At 40.2% G+C, this 23,226-nt stretch overlaps 1 long non-coding RNA gene across 1 annotated transcript in view; it reads left to right on the top strand.

Moving 5' to 3' along the window:
• Positions 1–523: 523 nt before the first annotated feature.
• Positions 524–23,226, top strand: part of LOC139750811 (uncharacterized) — a 30,722-nt gene continuing 8,019 nt past the window's right edge. The window contains exons 1-2 of the long non-coding RNA XR_011713231.1: positions 524–682; positions 19,337–19,421. This is a non-coding gene — a long non-coding RNA (uncharacterized lncRNA). The remainder of the gene's footprint in view (positions 683–19,336; positions 19,422–23,226) is intronic.

The following is a 23,226-nucleotide window of genomic DNA, read 5'->3' on the forward strand; positions in this document are numbered from 1 at the left end:
AGTCATATTCACAGTGAAGGTGAAGTGAACTACCACGTTCTTTTATCATATTTCTCGCTGGGGATATTTAAGCCAGCGATGTGCTGCGCTGCCAGCGAACATTGGTGTCACTTTCACCAATGCCAAGATGGATGCCACCTAGTTATTTTCTGACGTTTCTATTTACTGTCTTCGAGACCGAATCGGAGCTTGAAATTGTTCCGTGTGAGGGAGAATGTATTTTCCTCAGAGACATTTCAAGGTATGAGGCTTAACGGGCAGAATACTTAGGAGGACTGTTCAGCGTGGGCAGCTGGGCACGAGAGCTGTATTGGCTTTACTTCCTGGTAACGCTCATGTTAATATCGCTTTATACTCCCTTCAGCTCCTTAAACCTTGTCAAAAAGTCAATCGTGACAGTTCACCTTATCGGAGCGCCCCCAGATATAAGATTACCTTGAAATATCCTGCTTAGAAAGCAGAGATGATAGAGCAGTGACCGGAATGAGGAGTAGGTAGGTAGGTTAGCTAGCTGGCAGCAGGTGGAGGCAGGGCCAGGAGGGAGTGGGTGTCAGTGTGCCCGTATCCTCCGCTCCGTGAACACCGCCACCGCTGCGCTGACCATCATCATCGCCGGCCTCCCCAAAACACCGCCACCATTACCATCATCGTTAAGCCCGCAGACATGCCCACTCCCAAGGAGGTAAGCGACGTCAGATTCACAACTGAAAGAACGAAGAATAAATCTTGGGGTTAGCGATGCATGAGGAAAGGGGGGGAGGGGTTGGGACCTGTAACTCTATATAGCTAAACTGTTAGCTGCTATGGTGGTGTGTCCATTATGACCATGTCAATGATGTTAGTCATTAGAGACCTTAAAAGGCCCGTGACCTATAACGTGGCCAAGGCACTGGGATCTGGTCCGTTCTTCACGCACAAGAAGGCCAACACCAGATGAAAACAAAACAAAAATTCATCCGGAGGTCTGGGAGACGCCCTGACTTGGTATCATACTCACCATTGACCGTTTTATTACTTATTGAAACTTATTTATACATTTTAGTCCCTACTCCTCCCTCCACAAGAACACTGCCCCTAACCCTCACCCTGCCCCAGCCAATCTTACACTCTCCCTAACCCTCACCTTGCCCCATCCACTAGTACACTGTCCATAACCCTCACCTTGCCCCAGTCAACAGAACGCTGCCCCTCACCCTGCCCCATCAACTAGTACACTGCCCCTAACACTCTCCCTGCCTCATTCACTAGTACCCTGCCCTTAACCCTCTCCGTGCCCCATCCACTAGTACACTGCCCTTAACCCTCTCCCAGCCCCCATCCACTAGTTCACTGCCCCTAACCCTCTACCTGCCACATCCACTAGTACACTGCCCCAGCCACTGGCACACTCCCCTAACCCTCTTCTTGCCCCATCCACTAACACACTGCCCCTAACCCTCACCCTGTCTCATCAACTAGTACACTGCCCTTAACCCTCTCCCTGCCCCATCCACTATTTCACTGCCCCTAACCCTTTCCTTGCCCCATCCATTCGAACACTGCCCCTAACCCACTTCCTGCCCCAGCCATTAGGACACTAGCTCTGACCCTCTCCCTGCCCCAGCCACTAGCATACTGCCCCTAACCCACTCCCTACCCCAGCCACTAAGATACTGCCCCTAACCCTATCCCTGCCGCATCCACTAGAACACTGCCCTTAACCCTCATCCCGCTCCAGCCACTAGGACAGTACCCCTAACCTTCACCCTGCCTCATCAACTAGTACGCATCCCGTGACCCTCTCCTTGTTCCATCCAGTGGTACACTGCCCCTAACCCTCTCCCTGACCCCTCCACTAGTACACTGCCCCTAAACCTCTCCCTGCCCCTGCCACTAGTACACTGTCCGTAGCCCTTTTCTTGCCCCAGCCACTAGTACACCGCCCCTAACCCTCACCCTGCCCCAGCCACTAGTACACTGCCCCTAGACCTTTCCTTGTCCCAGCCACTGGTACACTGCCCCTAACCCTCTCCCTGCCCCGGCCACTATTACACTGCACCTAACCCTCTCCTTGCCCTAGCTACTAGCACACTGCCCCTAACCCTCTTCTCCCTGCCCCAGCCACTAGTACACTGCCCAGACCTTCTCCCTACCCCAGCCACTAGTACACTGCCCAGGTTACTCTTCCTGCCCCAGCCACTTGCACACCGCCCCTAACCTTCTTCCTGCCCCAGCCACTAGCACACTGCCTCTAACCCTCTCTCTGCTCCAGCCACTAGTGCAATGCCCCTAACCCTCACCCTGCCATATACATTAGTACACCGACCCTTACCGTTTCTTTGCCGCATTCACTAGTACACTGCCTCCAACCCTCACCCTGCCACAGTCACTAGTACGCTGCCCCTAACCCTCACCCTACCCCAGCCACTAGTACACTGCCCCTAACCCTCTTCCTGCCCCAGCCACCAGTACACTGCCCCTAACCTTCTCCCTGCCCCAGCCACTAGTACACTGTCCCTAACCTTCTCCCTGCCCCAGCCACCAGTACCTGCCACTAGTAAACTGCCTCAACACTCACCCTTCCCCAGCCACTAGAACACTTCCCCTAATCCTCTTCCTGCCCCATCCACTAGAGCACTGCCTCAGCCACTAGTACACTGCCCCTAACCCTCTCCCTGCTCCAGCCACTAATGCAGTGCCCCTAACCCTCACCCTGCCCCACCCACTAGTACACTACCCTAACCCTCTCCTTACCCTAGCCACTGGCACACTGCATCTTACCCTCTTCCTACCCCAGCCACTAGTACACTGCCCTCTACTCCCCCTACCCAGTAATCATATATGGTCAAGATGTAGCGGGAGGCCACTAGCGGGACCAGCTGTGTAGTGCGGCCTCCACACCACTCACGGGATCAGCTGTGGTGGTGACCAGTGGCCACCGCCAGCCCCCCACATGACCCGCACCTCCCAACCTTCAGTGTCCTGTGGTGGCCAGGCCCTCACGGCCTCTGGGGCTCCAAAGATGAGGGCTTCGCTGTACCTCACCCTCGCGAGTGAAGCGGCCATGTCAGGTGGAGGGGCTAGCCAGCCTCACCCCACCTCCAGCCTCACCCCCTGGAGCCAAGTCCTGAGTGTTGATGATGATGATGGTGGTGGTTGAGCTCAGTGAAACAGTACACACATCCGCCCCTCGGGCCAACCTGGATCACACATCACATTATAAGGCTAACGCAGCGGTAGGAGCTGACCTGACCTGACCTGACCTACCACAGGAACGTTAACCTCCTCGAGGTTCACCGTGACGTAGTCTTAACATTATATGGTGTGAGGCGGGTCTCTTCTACTGCCTGTTAGAATGTAAACAATTGCAGCTGACCATCGTCAGTGAAGGGGAGCTGAGAGGTGGGCTACTTGAGAGCGAAGATTTTCCCTCTTTTCACTGGGTTAATCGCCTCTCCAATGCCTAGTTCAAGTTTACAACAATCACGTTGCTTCCATCTGCCAAAAACTCTCTCCCTTGACAGCTGCCTTCCAGCCCCACCCTCCTCTGGAGTTAATGCAAGAATATGAGGTCGCCAGACAGTTACACAGCCTCAAGAGAAAACGCTTCTCAACATCTTTATTTTTCTTTTTACCTACAAATTCAACAATGAATTCTCCCCAGAATTATCCATATTCCTCCGTTATATCGTCACAGCCTCTGCCCAGTAATCGAAATGTCTGATGGTTGAAAAATTTACAATTTTTTTGTTTGCGCGACCCAAGTAAACAAACCCACACAGTCTGAGAGGAGTACGTCAGTGATCTGACACACATCGTAAGCTCGACTGATCATCAGCAAGTTTGGTTATCTGAATGCCTCTAGCATCCACTGCCTTTTCAGCTTCCTTGACTTCCTGTACAGAAGGGCAAGACTAACTAAGGCTCTCACCTTTGAAGATTGTACTAAGGCTTTCGACCTCATCGGCCACAATTATACTTATGAACAATGTCTTCAGCCTTAAGGTACCAAGAACATTCTCGTTCCACTGCGTCCAGACTCCCTCAGTCAGCGTAGTCAGGTTCGTGCCTTCCAAGACATCATCTTCCAGTCCTTTACTTGTGGTGTCCCATGGGACACAAAGATGGACCCTTGTGTCACCTCATTCTTATAAGCAATATCTCGACGGATGAACCTACTTGATGAGAGTGTGCCGAAGACTCAAGCGATGGTACGAGCGTTGAAAACGGGTATCCCGACCACATTGTCCTCGACCACAGTGCCCCCGACCTCAGTGCCCCCAACCACGGTGCCCCCGACCTCAGTGCCCTCTAAAACACCCTCAGCAATTTCCAAGACGACTCGCCATCAACCACTCCCAAGACCATGGTCATGTGTTATCAACCTCGCCTGCAATCCTGTGCCACCCCTTCCTGTCTCACAAGGCCCCTGGCACATACCTCCCCATCATGTAGTCCACTTCCTGATGTTACTGTGAACGACAGAGTAACATGGACGGAAAACGTTAGCTCCATCACTGCACGTATTCCAGCTATCGTCTCCATGTTGGACTCCCACCTACACAAACTTTCTTCCCAACTCTCTTACGACAGCCCCAATTCTAGGTTGCCAACCTCAAGTACATCAGGGGCTACAAGAGACGATGCTGAAGACCACATACAAGACCATCCCCGGTTCCTCCTACGCTCAAATACACAGGTACTCTTGAATCCCTGTATAACCCTGGACGGACCTCATCCGAGGATTGTGGATTGAAGCTGCTCTGCCATACTGGCCACCATCACTTCCAGCCACCTGAGATTCCTCAACCCTGAGTTGCGGTTGGGAAGCAAAAACACACTGAAGCTATACGAGCTCGCACGGACCACCGCCGCAACAGTCCCGTCCCAGAAGGATCCCAGAGCCAAGGGCCAGAGAAGGACAACAAAGATGTCACCTGAAATGAGGAAGTTGAGGAACACAGAGGGGCTAGGTACTATCCATTTGCCCGTCTTTGAGGTGATAATTAGAAGAAAGTCTCATTTTCTTAATCAAATTGACATTGAACAGTTCTTTTGAAAGATACAAAGAAAGAGCAAGAAGAGATTATAACCAGAGGCTGAGAGAAAACTTGTTAAGAAAAGGTTTAGAACTGCTTCTGCTGCGTTGAATTTGTGGGAGAATGACAAACGCTGCAGGATGGAACTGAATACAGACATATTCAAGTTTGAATATTTATTACATTGATGAAAGTTAGAGTGGTTAGGGATGTAAGCGTAAAAATCCCTCCCTGTAGTGTGCAAGTACACACACACACACACACACACACACACACACACACACACAAACATAACACTGATGAGGTCTGCTTGGATTCACCTGGAGATTATCATGGAGACCCAGATTCACAGATTGTCCTGTATCAACATTTCACTGATGACACACAAGAGTCAGAGGGGCTGATATCCTATCAGTATTACAGTCTTACTGATTACTTAGAATTAGAAAATACCAGGTTTCATTCTCCACTTGGCACAGGCGATCATGAATTAGAAAATACCAGGTTTCATTCTCCACTTGGCACAGGCGATCATGTAGTGCCTAGGTCTGCCTCTGTGGTTAGTGAGGTTATAATGAGAAAAATGAATCAGAGAGGAAAGAAAATTCCAAGAGGAGATACATTATGGTATAATTGTACTGAGATTTTACGATGGGATGTGACCTGGGGACTTGAATTCTATGGCCAGTATATAGAACATGAGTCTTAAATGAGGAAGGTAGTACATGGGTACCACTGGCAGATAAAGATGACAGAAAGAGACGCACATACTTGAATAAAACGTGTGAAAAACCTGAGGGAAAATGTGGGATATACTCTGAAAAAAGGTGTAGGTGGCAAAAGAGCCAGTCTTGATGTGGAAGGTGTAAAAAAGCGAGGAATAAATATCGTCTGACGAGGAAGGAGAAACACTTCGACTACATCTGAGAACAAGGCAAGTATACTTCAGCGATAGACTGTCAAATAAAGAGCATCTGATGAGGCTGGATGGGAAGGATTGCTGCACTTACGCAAAGTTATGTGCAAAACATATAATGATACGATCCAAATTGTATTCCCAGTAGAGGACGAGAACCCCCGAAAGTAATGAAATGGGACTTTAAAAAACACCTGTCTATGCATATACGGTTTGTGGGCCCGATCTGCGCTCTCAAATATGTTCTCTGGTGATGTGTGGAAACACCGGACAGGCCGCTTGAAATGTTGAAACAAATCGTCGAAAGTTCATGACCAAGGGAGAGGAAGAGCTGGTGTCTGCCTGTTCTTGAGAGGGAAGATCATCAATTCGCACTCAGCTGCAGCAAGACTCGGTGTCTCAGACGAGTGTGGCCAGTGCAGTGTTGTGGTGGGTAATCAGGAAGCAAATGGATGATTACCAGCTCAGGAGAGACGACCTCAGTGAGAGGCGAGATGGGTCCTAGAGAAGAAAGCCTCGCGTAACAAAACGTTTAGACTCCTCCTCCGTCAACTCAACAAAGGAGATGAATGGATGGTTTGCGTCTTCATGAAATGCTAAAAGAACGCATCTTACACCGTACTATACAAGAGGGTGGTTAAGGAGCTGAATTTTCAAGCAGGCAGAAGTGGAAGACTTCTTTGATGGATTGCAAATTACAGTATATGGGACAGTTAGGTAACCAAAGACCTGATGATCTGTGACAAGATGACTTCCCTGTGAGGGGACCGTGCTAGACTATGAAGATGGGACAAGGCATTAGGAGTGGGAGGGGACGGAAGATGCATGTCAGAGGAGCCCTTTCTCTCAAGTGGTTGGGTTTCCTGTGGCGTACCGCTGGGCCAGGTCTTAGAGCCACTTTTGATTCTTGATTCTACTTTGATGACTCAACAGGAGGACTGGAGCGCGTCAGTTTACAAACGGACTCCGACAGTCTCCGGAGTTGGTGAGATGCATGTCGGATGAACTTCATCATAAGCAGATGTGAGGAAGATGGGACGCAGAGACAGCAGGTCTCGAGCTAACGATAATCTGGCGGGAAACAAGCTACGTAAAGTTGTGTGTGTGTGTGATAGGCACCCAGAAGGGGGTCGACGACACCCAGGGGGGATCGACGTAGTGCCACATATAACCTGTCCCCAGAACATTACATCAGGAGAAAAGTTCAGGAGAAACATTATCTGCTGCTTAGTATTAAAACTGCATATGAATACACGAATAAGGAAATTCTTTATATACTGTTTACACCTTCTCCCGGACCCAAATTAGAGAACGCACCTCAAGTTTGGCCACCTCATTTAAAAGAAACGTAAAGACCTAATAGAGAAGGTGCAGAGGAGGGCAACAAGATTGGTACCTGCAGTAAGAAGCCTGAGTTACCGTGGGAGGTTACACGATAGAAATCTGCCCAGCATGGAAGAGGAAAGAGCGACCTGAGGCGTGAGTATAACCTACAAGTTCCCCCGCCAAACTGACAGGATCGACAAGTGAACACTTTACCCAAAGTTGAAAAAAAAAAAAGCTGCATGAAATCTTTGTAAGAGATGTTATCAGAAATGTGTGAAGACGAACTTTAATAACACCAGAGACTTGGTTGTATTTATTAAGCTGTCACTGTGAATGCGGACAACATACGTGTTTAAAAAGCTTATAAGACTCGAGGAAGGTAGAAGGAAAGAGTCTCACGAGAGTGGAAGTCTCTCCCTCTCCTTATTTTACAAACATATAAATAGCTGGACAACTACAAAGGTACATTTAAGGATGAAACTTGATAGAAGGGATTTAAAGAAGTACATGTTTGGTACAGTATAAGACTTGTGAATGAAGCGAATACACGACCATTAAAATTGTGAGTGTGGACCGCTTAAAGTTTAAAAGAAAAATGATCGAGAACATTGAAAAAAAAATTAAATGGAGGCTCCACGAGTGTAAATCTCACCCTTTACAGTAAAAACTGTCAGTTACACATTTACAAGATGTCGGTAGAGAGAGACGAAAGTGCCAGTGAAGTGAAGAAGGGCAAACATCATAGTCATTCAAAGGAAAGGAGACCAGGAGCAGACAATGAACAACAGACGGTCCCATTAACGAGTGTGGCCTCGGAGGTTCCAGAAAAGTTAGAAAGCAAATGGATGACTTTCTTGCTGAGGAGAAATTACGTTAAGTCTCAAGCAGCACTGCACTGGGAGAAGGAATTCACGAATAACATATTTTAGATGCCCACTAGAGAGTGAGCTATGCCTTAAGAGAAAAAGGAAAGGCTGGGTGGATTGTTTATATCTGGACTGCCAGAAAGCATTTGACGCGGTGCCGCATGGGAGGCTGATAGAGAACTGGATTACCAAGTAGAAAGAAAAGGGGGGGGAGATGATTGTTTCCATGGAAATGAACAGAGTCGTCTCCTTATGGGTTGAGGTGACCAGCAGAGTGTTATAAGGTTAGGTTCTGGGACCGTGACTCTTAATCTACGTAGATGACTTATCAGAAGCCATGGACTCCTACCTGAACAAGTGGTGCAGATGATGCAAAAGTCACGATGGAAGTCAATAGCGAAGTGGGCTGCAGTAACTGAAAAGAGGACCTAAACAGACTCCGAAGTTGGTCTTACAATTCAATGATGAAATTCCACCCAAGCAAATGCAGTGTCATGAGGACGGCACAAAGTGAAAGAAAGCTTTACTATGATTATTATCTGGTGAGGTTCAGCAGGATTGTGTGTGTATGTGTGTGTGTGGTAAGGACTTGGGAAGTCGACACTGTCTCCAATCTGTAGCCAGAGTCCCACATCAGGAGGCTAGTTAACGAGACACACCGTCTGTTGGCAAATGTTAAGAGTAATTTCTCTCTCTCTCTCTCTCTCTCTCTCTCTCTCTCTCTCTCTCTCTCTCTCTCTCTCTCTCTCTCTCTCCATCCCACACGGTGTGGCCTCCCCCTCCCACACAGTCTCCTACGCCCCAAGTGACGTGAGAGAGCAGGGCAACCCCCCACCACCACAACAAGATGGACGGCCACACCCACAGGTCCCGCTAGTCCAATTGTGTCAAGTTTTTATGCAACCGATTTAACTGGTATCGGATATCTTTATTTGACTCTCTCTCTCTCTCTCTCTCTCTCTCTCTCTCTCTCTCTCTCTCTCTCTCTCTCTCTCTCTCTCTCTCTCTCTCTCTCTCATATATATATATATATATATATATATATATATATATATATATAGATAGATAGATAGATAGATAGATAGATAAATAGATAGATAGATATAATATAGATAGATAGATGAATAAATTCAGCTGTTACCGGGCTCCGCCCGCAAGTGGTTACGCCTCGGGAGAGAAATTGATGTTTAGTGAAGTTCTGTCATCGTCAGTAGACGGTTAACAAGACTGTCTCGTTGAATGTCCTTCTCCTTCCACAGGGTTTCATCAATTCCCCTTCGAAAACTATGTCTTTTCTCCTCTTACCTCCTCCTACCTCCTCTTACCTCTCCGTTCTCTTCCACTACCGTAAACAGCCTCGTTAGGACCCAGTGATCTGTTGCTGTTCAGATTCAGTTGCACTCAGTTGGAGGCGGCCTTGAAGATGCGGGAACTCCATAGAAGGAGTCCTGGGGTTGTATAATGAGAGAGAGAGAGAGAGAGAGAGAGAGAGAGAGAGAGAGAGAGAGAGAGAGAGAGAGAGAGAGAGAGATTGTGCTTTTGTTTATATTTGTGTTTGTTTATCTAATGACCCCCAGAATTTTCATATATATAGGTGAATTTTAGGAATATTGGTTCGAACATGCAGTTATCGGAATTACGTGTGAAATTCATTTTCAAAACTATTGTATGCATGTAACCACAGGAAGATCATTGTCCATAAATTTGATAAAGATTTAATTATGAGAAAAAGAACCGCCGCTAAATTGCTCTTACAACCTTGATGTGTGGGTGACGTCGTGTTACTTTGACGTCAGTGTAAACAATGCGTCGTGCACCTGTGTAGAGGAACATTGACGGAAAGTGGCCATGTATAGTTACACTTGATCACGGCAATGACGGAAAGTGGCCATGTATAGTTACACTTGATCACGGAAAGTGGACATGTATAGTCACACTTGATCACGGAAAGTGGACATGTATAGTCATACTTGATCACGGAAAGTGGACATGTATAGTTACACTTGATCACGGAAATCAGTCACAGTTCTTTCTACGTCTGCAGCTTGGCTGATTTATCCAACGCGCATTATTCTTCTGTAAGGCTGGTAAGCTGCTCCTGTGCTCCACTGAAAAGAAGAAAACTTAACAAAAAAAATATCAGTCGAAAGTTAATGCAATCCCACTTGTCTCTTGGAAGCCTAACCATAAAAGTAACATGCCATAAATCGCCATAGTATTCCTCGTACTCTGCTACCTGGCGTACGATCCATGGTGTGGCTAATTACTATTGACATCCTAAATTTCAAACATCCATCGGATGACAGACTCAGTGTACATGAGTAAATTCTTATCGAAGATTGATGTCAGGAAACTGGCCACCATTGAAATTCAACCATCGACCAGAGTTAGCTTACCACCGCCTGGGTATCGGGTAGGTGACGGCAGCACATTTCATTGGCTTTCACGTTTCCCTCTCTGTCCCAGGTTGCTGTCGTTTCCGTCTTGCATCATCTAAACATAGATTGCTGGAACTCACAATTCGTATCAGTTTAACCTTCCCCTGCGACCCTTTCTTCGCATCCACTTGCTCAAATGTTTTATATGAAGGGCATTTCCATGAATGCCTTAGAAAATTGGCTTGGCTCTACTTGGAATGTTCCCAGTGGCGTCGAGGCCCTTATTTTTTCCTTCCTTGACGATATTGGAACATTTAATGAAACGCCTCCAAACACAAGTTCCCGACCCATTACTACAACATTTCTAATACAGTCGACCTCTGTTTTACATCTATAGATGCACTACTCTACTTCCGTAATATATTTTAATCACAATCTTGTGTCTGTCATTTTTGACTTGGTACATCAACCCCTCCACATATTTTAAAATGATAGCTTTCACATTGTGTTTCCAGCTGTGCTGTCCATATAACAGAGATCATCTTGGCTGAGGTGGAGCCCTACGGTCTAACAGCAAAATTTTATCCCCCAGATTCAGGTTTAACAGTTCTTCCTCAGATTCCTCTCACATACAAGAGATGTAGCATAACACGCCATTAAAGTATTTCCTTTTGAATTTCATACGCCGTTATTTCTGCTCAGAATTATTCCAAAGCTGTTCTTATAGTCAAACTCGCCTTCATGATAGGAAAGTATGCAGCTTAGACTTCAGCTGATAAATCTTTACAGCCGTAACAAAACAAAGGCAGCATCTCCAGTAACTTCTGCAATTCAACCTACATCCCTCCCCCACCCCCTCAAATCAATCTATTAGTAGCCCTCCAAATGATGTAGCCTTTTTTTTTTCGGTACATCCCTCAAACACAGTTTTCGATGATTGCACATGTAGTCCCCATTACCTCTTCCCACTGAGCCTATTCCCTTTCTAGTATTTTCCTCACGGAAGGTCCTACAAGCACTCCACCAGACACAGTTGAACCAGATATATATATATATATATATATATATATATATATATATATATATATATATATATATATATATATATATATATATATATATATATATATATATATATATATATATATATATATATATATATATATATATATATATATATATATATATATATATATATATATATATATATATATATATATATATATATATATATATATATATATATATATATATATATATATATATATATATATATATATATATATATATATATATATATATATATATATATATATATATATATATATATATATATATATATATATATATATATATATATATATATATATATATATATATATATATATATATATATATATATATATATATATATATATATATATATATATATATATATATATATATATATATATATATATATATATATATATATATATATATATATATATATATATATATATATATATATATATATATATATATATATATATATATATATATATATATATATATATATATATATATATATATATATATATATATATATATATATATATATATATATATATATATATATATATATATATATATATATATATATATATATATATATATATATATATATATATATATATATATATATATATATATATATATATATATATATATATATATATATATATATATATATATATATATATATATATATATATATATATATATATATATATATATATATATATATATATATATATATATATATATATATATATATATATATATATATATATATATATATATATATATATATATATATATATATATATATATATATATATATATATATATATATATATATATATATATATATATATATATATATATATATATATATATATATATATATATATATATATATATATATATATATATATATATATATATATATATATATATATATATATATATATATATATATATATATATATATATATATATATATATATATATATATATATATATATATATATATATATATATATATATATATATATATATATATATATATATATATATATATATATATATATATATATATATATATATATATATATATATATATATATATATATATATATATATATATATATATATATATATATATATATATATATATATATATATATATATATATATATATATATATATATATATATATATATATATATATATATATATATATATATATATATATATATATATATATATATATATATATATATATATATATATATATATATATATATATATATATATATATATATATATATATATATATATATATATATATATATATATATATATATATATATATATATATATATATATATATATATATATATATATATATATATATATATATATATATATATATATATATATATATATATATATATATATATATATATATATATATATATATATATATATATATATATATATATATATATATATATATATATATATATATATATATATATATATATATATATATATATATATATATATATATATATATATATATATATATATATATATATATATATATATATATATATATATATATATATATATATATATATATATATATATATATATATATATATATATATATATATATATATATATATATATATATATATATATATATATATATATATATATATATATATATATATATATATATATATATATATATATATATATATATATATATATATATATATATATATATATATATATATATATATATATATATATATATATATATATATATATATATATATATATATATATATATATATATATATATATATATATATATATATATATATATATATATATATATATATATATATATATATATATATATATATATATATATATATATATATATATATATATATATATATATATATATATATATATATATATATATATATATATATATATATATATATATATATATATATATATATATATATATATATATATATATATATATATATATATATATATATATATATATATATATATATATATATATATATATATATATATATATATATATATATATATATATATATATATATATATATATATATATATATATATATATATATATATATATATATATATATATATATATATATATATATATATATATATATATATATATATATATATATATATATATATATATATATATATATATATATATATATATATATATATATATATATATATATATATATATATATATATATATATATATATATATATATATATATATATATATATATATATATATATATATATATATATATATATATATATATATATATATATATATATATATATATATATATATATATATATATATATATATATATATATATATATATATATATATATATATATATATATATATATATATATATCGTATGGTTCGGTTGGCATGTTTGGTGTCGTAACGAGTGCATCTTGTAACTACTATCAAACTCTTACTCATCTACCTCGTCTCTTTTCCTTCCTCTTGGAAGCATGTCTTGGTGCAGCCTATCCTTGTCAAAATAGACCCTTCTAATCCTCCTAACTATCGCCAACTCGCCCTCGCTTCAGCCGACTCTAATAAATTCTGAAACCCTCATTAATGCTTACTTTCATAAGCACTTGGAAGCTCATTACCTGCTCTCAGGTAACCAGTATGGGCATTGGCAGAGCAAGGTCCACCAGTGGCCTTCTCTTGTACGTGACTCACATCTGGTCCTCCTCTCTGGAATTTTTGTTGAAACTCGTGTCCCTCGACGTCTCCACCGCATGTGTCTGCTTGGCGCAAATATTTGCGATCGAAACTTCCTTCCTTTAGTTTTTCTACTTATTTACGGTCTCTAAATTCGCTCTCATTCCTTTCCCACGACATAATCTTTCTTCGTATTTCACACACTTTCATATTACTGTTGATGATTCCTCTCTATCAACTGTAATTCACTTTCCTTCCCGTTCAGACACCATTACATATTCTTTTCCTCACACTGAACATACCTTCGCTATTTGATTTGGAGCTGTGCAGCTTATTAAAATGGGAAGCGGAAACCTGGTTAAATCTAACATTGCAGAAACCCATTTTCTGCCTAAACTTCTTTTTAAATCTCACTACTAGTTCCCTACTGATATATTTAACATCAGCATAGTTCAACTTTGCAATAACATACATATTGGGAATAACCATAGCCTCCAATCTGTCTTGGAAACCTCACAAAGTAGGCATGATCAAATCAGCTTCCCAGTAGCTGGTGTTGCATGGGTGACAAAAAAAAATCTTGTGGGTCCTTAGTTCGTCTTAGTATGGAGTGCTGCTCGTACATCTGGGATAGCTGTTTCCCTACTTCCATCTTAAGAGCCAGAGTGCAATCAGAAACCTATCCCCTTATTATCTTCCTTGCTATCACCTCTTTGTAACCAAACCTTTCCGTCCGCCTTGATGGTGCTAACCTCTACTACATAGTAATTATACCGCCCACTAATTCCATAAGCTTTCTGCGTGCGTCCCAACCAAACTTACCAACACACGCGGCAAGTTACTACTGGTGCTAATAGTTGGTTTTGAGGAGAACAGCCACACGAAGGTTGACCGTTGTCATTTCTTTTTTCCAACAGCGAAATTGTGGAATTATCTGAAATATCTTTTTTTTTCCATTTTGTTCATTATTTCCATTCATACAGGACAGCCATGGTTGAGGCTCTTGGCTATATTCCAAAGGAAAACTGTTTACCGATTGGAATTCCAATAAATCTATAAAATGACTAATGTTTCACTGAATGAGATGCATCAAGAATAATGGATTCAAATATTTTTGTATTGAAAACAAACATATCATCATTCCAATAATCACAAATGCTCTGCCTTGTTATTGATAAATCTGCATGAAATACATAACAAAAGACATATGATATAAAGTAACATCAGGACGTGTAAAATGATGTTGAACATTTTCAGCTCAGCCCACTAGTAGCATCCTACATGAATCTACAAAAGTTAAACTTAATCTTTTATGTTTACACTTTTCCAAAGGGGCGTATGTGAGGTAATATTAGGTCATAGATACATTGTTGTTAGATTGTCTTCCTTAATCAGCGGTGTTAAAACACTTAACTGTTCTTTCTACCGTGTTCAAGTCTGTGTTGTGGAACTTGAAGCTTCTCTGTTGCCAGGCATGTCAAACAGTGGCTGGTTGTTTGAAGGACAGGATGATGGGTCTTCCATGATTGTGAATGTGTTTAAATGTTGTTTTAGAATACATTTTATTATCATGCTGTTCATTGGAAGTAGGTACGCCTTTCTATTTTAGTAGTGCTTAAGTGGATCAATGTTGGTGTGGCCCCGTGTGCTTGTTATGTGTATTGGTTCTTGCAGTCTAGGTGATTATTGGTAATTTTTGTTGAGTATTGGTGCTTTATGTGTGTGTGTGTGTGTGTGTGTGTGGTAACAAGAAGCCTATTTATGTTACTTGTTAATTTTGTGGTACCCCCTGATGTTTGCCTGAACTGGTAACAATAAACTGCGGTGATCATTATAGAAACCTTTCGCTAAGAAACGGAAAATGTGACAAGCTAGAACTCACACTTTGAAAATTCCTTTCAGTGTTTTACCAACGTTTGCTGTCTCAGGTATCATATTCTCTCAGTGTTGTCAGTATGCATGTCCCTCACCACTATCCATTCGGCTACGCCAGTCAGGTCCGGACACGTGAGGTGTAAGCTCTGAACGCTTGCAAAACACTCGTTGATACATGCAAGAGTGTCAGTATTATGACTCTGCTATCGTTAAACGTATTGGAACTTCCTGCCGACAAGTCCGGTAGCTAGAGCATGGATAGATAAGCCTATCATCACTATTCATGCCCTTATTGAGCCAACGTCACAAGGTTGGTCATAGGCTTGCAGCGAAGACGTCAGGAATACCAAGTTATGATGAGAGATGCTCAGATGTTTCTGTTGTTGCTGTATGTAGCGCACTCACTGAACTGTAGACCAGTAGACCTACCGTAGATCAGTGGATATACCACTATGAGGTTCATGAGAGCTGCTATAGATGGTAAATGGCTAAAACTTAAAAAGTATCAGTCACACGTATAAACAAACATATACAGTATTTTGATATCAACTATATATATATATATATATATATATATATATATATATATATATATATATATATATATATATATATATATAATGTTCCTCTGTACATGCCATCAAGTAGTGGCCACTGAGGAAGGTAGTGGGTCAGGATGTTCAGCACTCACCACATACTTTGCACTTCTTTTCCTTGGCACTTGTTCCAAGTGGCCAATAATACTTGCGGTCCCACCAGAGCCACAGGTGCACACCCTCAGGCCAAGCACTTCTTCCTTCCCCGTGGGAGGAGAAAGTCATGGGCACAGATAAGTAATGCGAAAGGGTTTAGTTTTATTCTTTCTCCCATAGATAACATCTTTTTCCTTAGGGTGTCTGTTTATGTGTTTCGTATGTTATGCTTCTAGTGCTCTTTCCCTTATAGGTCTTCTTTGCAGTCCTTAGCAACAGCCTCGAAAAATGTGGACTCACGTTTTGGAATTTGCGGTAAAGTTTCCTCTGTTGCCATTAACTTTTTTTTCGGCCAGTCCAGTGAAAATTGTATATGGTTTAGCTTGATTATATTGAATTAAGATTTTCACTAGTTCAACTTTCCCATCAGTATGTGTGATGTGTTTACCCATTAGTGCAATACGGAGAGTTCTACGCTCGTGGGTCACATATCTTGAAATTTCTGTTATACGACTTTTTAAACTGCTGTATATTGACCATATTTACAGTTTCATCGTTGTGTAATTCATTTATATTTACATCCTTTCTTGCTGAATGTCATACTATGTCCTCTAATTGTTCTGTCTTTGCATCTTTCGAAAAACACTGTCGACGCCATATCAGTCTGAGCTTAAAAACTGAGAGGCTGTGATCAGGTCACCTCTTTTTTCTCTTCAGTGATTGGCGAAGTTGGGCCTTTAGCATTTCTCTGTAACCCAGTTCTTTCAATTCTGGTACCATTCCTCCTGCTTTTCTGTACACCTTCTCTATTAGCCCTTTGTGGCTGAAGTGCCAACGGGCGAAATATACGAAATTCTCCCTTTACCAACTGTATTTCTCTCCATACCAGTTTTTCTTTATCATTATATGTTGTTGTTATTGGTGTTAATGCATTGCCCTGTGTTGCAACCATTGTTTTACCTGTTGTACTCGTTGCATGACTCCTCCCCCCCCATGCCTCGTCGCCAGGAGAATGAGGACGGGTTGCGCCAGCCGCCGCAGAAGATCACACACAGTTTCAACGAGGAGGTAACCAGCTGGACGTCTCTTAGTCATTACTGACCGCTGGCCTAGTGGTTTAATCTTTCTCCCTCTCTAAGTATATATACACACATCTGTTGCAGGTCTAACGGTGGTTGGTGACGCTAACCTTAATTATACCGCAGGTGGCTGGTGGTGTCTTCTCTGTACAGTTGTAGTTAATAATAATATATTTATAATTAAGGGTTACATAGTATGTAAGAAAACATCAGATTGGTGGAAAAATAAAAACTAAGCTTGTACTCCACTAATTCACGCTTCGTTTTTACTTGAGAGAGAGTGAAAAAAACCGCATTTAGATTCTATTCTGATATTATTTGCTTACTTGACAGGCCGATAATACGAACAAGGCTCCCTAATGACACTACAGTTTCCATGCTGGACGACATGGCAGGGTTCTGTAGAGGCTGTTTACAAACATCGTGAAAGTTGGGTCAGCTGTTCTTGTTGTTCTGCTGTCCAAAGTTAGGTTAGGTTTGGTGGTTAGATTTAAGCAGTGTGATGTCAGGTGGATGGTTGAAAAACTGATATCCAAAATTTATGCATAATAGGTCACCTCTTTTCACGGTATTAAGAAATATAGCTACACCAAGATTCCTGCTCCTTCACAGTTTAAGTAAGACACCAACACAGCAACAGTATCCTTAATATTAAAGGCACAACGCTTTAAGCACGGCGGTACGACCCTGGAACATGATGGCTGGGCTATACACTTAGCCCGTAAAAAAGGTTCAGGGTAAGGTTACGCCAGCCTCGTACTACTGTGTTCACAGAGTCGTACCGTCGTGCTCAACACTCACCCTGTGACTTTGTACTCAGGTTGTCAAGACTGTAGAACAAGAACATGATAGTGAACAAATAACAAAGGAAAAGTAAACTCACATGATTCACCGGTTACATACATATATATTTAATGACAATTATCGATCCACAAAAGTTGCTTTTGTATCATAGTTGCCGCAGGTATCTTCCTAATGGTACTTTGAAATGACTAAACCCCATTAATAGATTCCCCATAAGGTAATCTAACTGTTACTAATAAGGAAATAATGATTACTTGTATATATTCATCACTAATACGAAAATCGGTTATTCTGGTTATGATGAAATCGATGGTAATAATGATTACAATAATCATCAATCGAATTATTATTATTATTATTAATTATTATTATTACATTTTTTGTTACATTTATTATTATTATTATTATTATTATTATTATTATTATTTAAATCATGTTCAAATTATGCTTCATGTACTGTTATATGTTTGTTGTGTTGTAATATATACATAATACTTTTGTGGTCGTGTGAGGTTTCAGTTCGTGTCATTCGTTGCAGTTCTTCACGATGGCGGCGTTATGCCTGGCGTCCGTCTTTGCCTTCTTCTGTTGTCCCATCTTCATGGAGCGGCCACAACAGTGACGTGAGTACCTCGTCTCGCCTTTTCATACCACGTAACCCATACAGACAATATCCTGAAGTGGAGGAGTATGGTGTCATGAGGGAGGCAAGTACTGAAACTTTAAACCCAAAACAACTCATTCTGCTTTGCAGACGACCTGTAAACTATTGGCAGATGGTTTAAGGGCGCATTAGCTGGTGCAGAACGATGACTTAGGATAATGTAGAATCTGCAGTAGGTAAGGTGTATGTATTTTTTTAAGGTAGATTTTTTTTTTTTAATGGCGATAAAATCGAACGAGTGACATGCGAAGCCTAGCCGACATATCCAGTGTCGGGCATTGATGGCGCGTGGCAGCAGCTCCAACACTTTCCTGATCGTCATGATAACCAGCAAAGCCGTGCTTTGGACGGTGGGGGAAAAGACGTACACACGGACCCGTAGATCAGCAGGTAAATTGACACTGAGGTTAGGTAATACTGAGGTGAGTCAGGAGACGCACGGATGGGGTGGCTTTGTAAGAGGCCTACAGGTGAACGGGGTCACCAGGGTTACGTGCAGGAGGGTGGTTGAGCAAGGACGAGTACACATGTATGCCAGCAGGTGCGAACAGTCAAATGGGTCAGCAGGTCCGTGCAGACAACTGGATCACAGCAGGTACGAGCAGGCGGCATACGAATGGGTCACCAGGCACGCATGGGCTAATGGGTCAGCAGATATTGTATTTGAGGGTGAGGACAACTTATTACATGATCACGAAAATGAAAGGTTAGATAAGGGAATTTAGGGGATCAGGTTAACGGGGTTAGCGGAGGTGGGCGGAGGCCGCCATTGGCCTGGTGAGTGTAGGAGGACCAACCAGTCTTCCATGAATGTCGAGTGTGTTAAAAAGAAAAAAAAAAGTCATAATCATTTTACGTTCAGTTTACTCTATTGTTTGTACATATCTCAGAAGGACTAGACAATCCCGGGTCTTTAAAAAAAGATGGCTAAAGAAAATGCACGTAAAAGGTATACGCCTCCTTCAGACTTCAAACGCTCTAGGCACTGTACCCCCAGTGGGACCCGTTAAGGCGTAGGCCCATTCCTACCTTCCGCATGTCAACAGAACAGATGGTGAGGAATTATGAGGCTAAGTGTAAGGTCATGAGGTGGTTACACACGGCTGGTCTGGGATTCCAGGTCATGAGGGGGTGGTTACACATGATTGGTCTGGGATCCCAGGTCACGAAGGGGTTACACATGGTTGGTATGGGATCCTAGGTCATTAAGGGGTTACACATGATTGGTCTGGGACTCCAGGTCATGAGGGGGTTATCCATGGTTGGTCTGGGATCTCAGGTCATGAGGGGTTACATATGGTTGGTCTGGGATATCAGGTCATGAGGGAGTTACACATGGTTGGTCTGGGATCCCAGGTCATGAAGGGGTTACACATGGTTGGTCTGGGATCCCAGGTCATGAAGGGGTTACACATGGTTGGTCTGGGATTCCAGGTCATGAAGGGGTTACACATGGTTGGTCTGGGATTCGGAAACATGAGGGGGTTGCACATGGTTGGTCTGGGGTCCCAGGTCACGAGAAGGCTACAGCTGCTTGCTCACTCCACTGGACATTATGACTGCTGCCTCCCACAGTTAAGACTGTTACAGTGGTACTACTTGACCGTAATTGTCACAGTAATGTCAGCTGTTTTGACGACCACGTGTTACAATAATACCAAACTGACCACGTGTTACAGTTATACCAACTGACCATGTGTTACGATGATGCCAGCTGATTATGAATTAATTCTACAGTGATGCTGGTCCAGTGTTACCAGATGTCGGTATCCAGTGGACCCTTAGTAGAACATTTGCCAATCCAGCCCTTAAGGACGAACCCTATGGTTCATCGGACTTGCTACTAACAGTTGTGGAGGCAAGGAACATCCACTACTGGACCACTTTACGAAACGGTGCTTGAGGACGTTTCCCGGGGTCCATTGGGCTCGTACTAGCTCCTCTGCCAAGCTTGAAATTTCAGGACGCGTTCACTAGTCCGTCCTACTCCTGCTGAAGAACCACCTGCCAAGGTGGTATACCCACACGGGACCAACATATCAATACATCTGTGTTTATTCATCTCCAACTCTGCGCACAGGCTCAGTAAGCCGTTCATTCCGTCATTTTCAATCTTCTCCATATTTGTTAAAAGCAGCAAATTGTAAACAAGATTTGTTTTTAAGTGGATGAAGTTAGGGGTAATGTTACAGGTCGGGCGAGCCAGTACGCGAGGCGTTGGGTGGCTGGCAGGCGCGCTTGGCTATTTTGACGGCGCCCAACTCCCGCCAGTTATATTCCCCGACGACAACATCCTCTTGTGGTTCCGCCCAGGGATCACCGCCTCGCAACATTTGCTCTACAGGGATCCATAGGTCTTCTGTCGTTGTTGATATTTGTACGTGACAGTTTATATATTTACATGTTGAAAAATTATTATTGCTCACGGCAGGTGTGTGTGAGTACCCCACGCAAAGGCTATTTCGGTTTCAAGGTGGAGGCCATATACCTCAGGCTTGTTCCTCCTGCCTGCACATTACTCTCGAGCCTGTACACTCACACTGCCGGGCCTACACGCACACCACCCGACCACCTACACGCACCTCAACGCCTGATTTTATACTGCTGGACCGGCACTCTTTACCGGACTTGCTTACGTAAATATTCCCTGATGCTGGTGAGTGAGGCAGCCAGAGTATGATGCACGTATGCACTGAGCTGACGATGTTGTGGTCTGATACTCTACTGGGAAGACGACCACAGCTGAGACGAGATATGTCTGAGGCTTCCAGAGAGACGACCACAGCTGAGATGTGACAGAGAGGCATGCTGACCCAGGGAAGACGACATCAGGCAAGAGGTCCAGTGCTAACGGGAAAACGCCCCCAGCTTTATTACATAGGAAAGATATACCTCATATCGGCCGCTGGCCCATGTTCGATGCATTAAAGTAAACGTAAAATGAGAGATCTGTTGCTCCCGGGATAAATACCACAACGGCGAGAGATTAGAAACAATAAAGTGCCCGAGTTGAGCATATCCATTTTGGATCCACGTAACGGAAGCCGTCGCAAAATGAGTGAAATCAGACTTTCTGCTAATTCAATATTCCCATCTTACATGTTGTCTCCCATTTGAAAATGAAATATTGACAAATATATGGCGTCTTCTAAAGTGTGAAATGTTCTTTACAGGTTTGGCGGTTTCGTTTACACATTACACCATTGTCCTTGTCATAACAGTAACTGTTAGAACTGAGTATCAACAAGTCTGGTTAGATACGTTCTAGGAGTGGAGATAGTTGCAATAAGCAATAGCAATTTAATTCGGAAAAATTTCAAGTCGGTAACAATACTACAAGACAATAATGATGGAAAATCTGCGGGCGGAGACATGGTAAAGTGGAAATTGCTAGGATCTTTATCTTGGCTGTGGAGGACGAGAAGCGCATTTCACTTGGTATCTTGCCCAACAGCTGTATTCAATGTGATGATCACACGAGAAAACAGATTTCACCTGATTATTCACTTTTCAGGTGCCACTTGATTTTGAACATTTCGTTCAGAGAAGTTTTTGCAGTTTTCGAGAAATTGAGTTTGTAGAGAAGGGAGTATAGACGCTGAATTTTCACCGAAAATTATAGTACGTCTGGCAGCATTCATCCAACGACGGTCGTATCGTATGCGACAGAAGCATCAAGGGTCATTACGTGGTTTTGTCTTTTGCATGATTATCAAATAGGTATATATTCATACTCATGATTGTCATGATATTTTGATGACGCA

This window comes from Panulirus ornatus, chromosome 10, assembly GCF_036320965.1.
Source record: "Panulirus ornatus isolate Po-2019 chromosome 10, ASM3632096v1, whole genome shotgun sequence".
Lineage (NCBI taxonomy): Eukaryota > Metazoa > Arthropoda > Malacostraca > Decapoda > Palinuridae > Panulirus > Panulirus ornatus.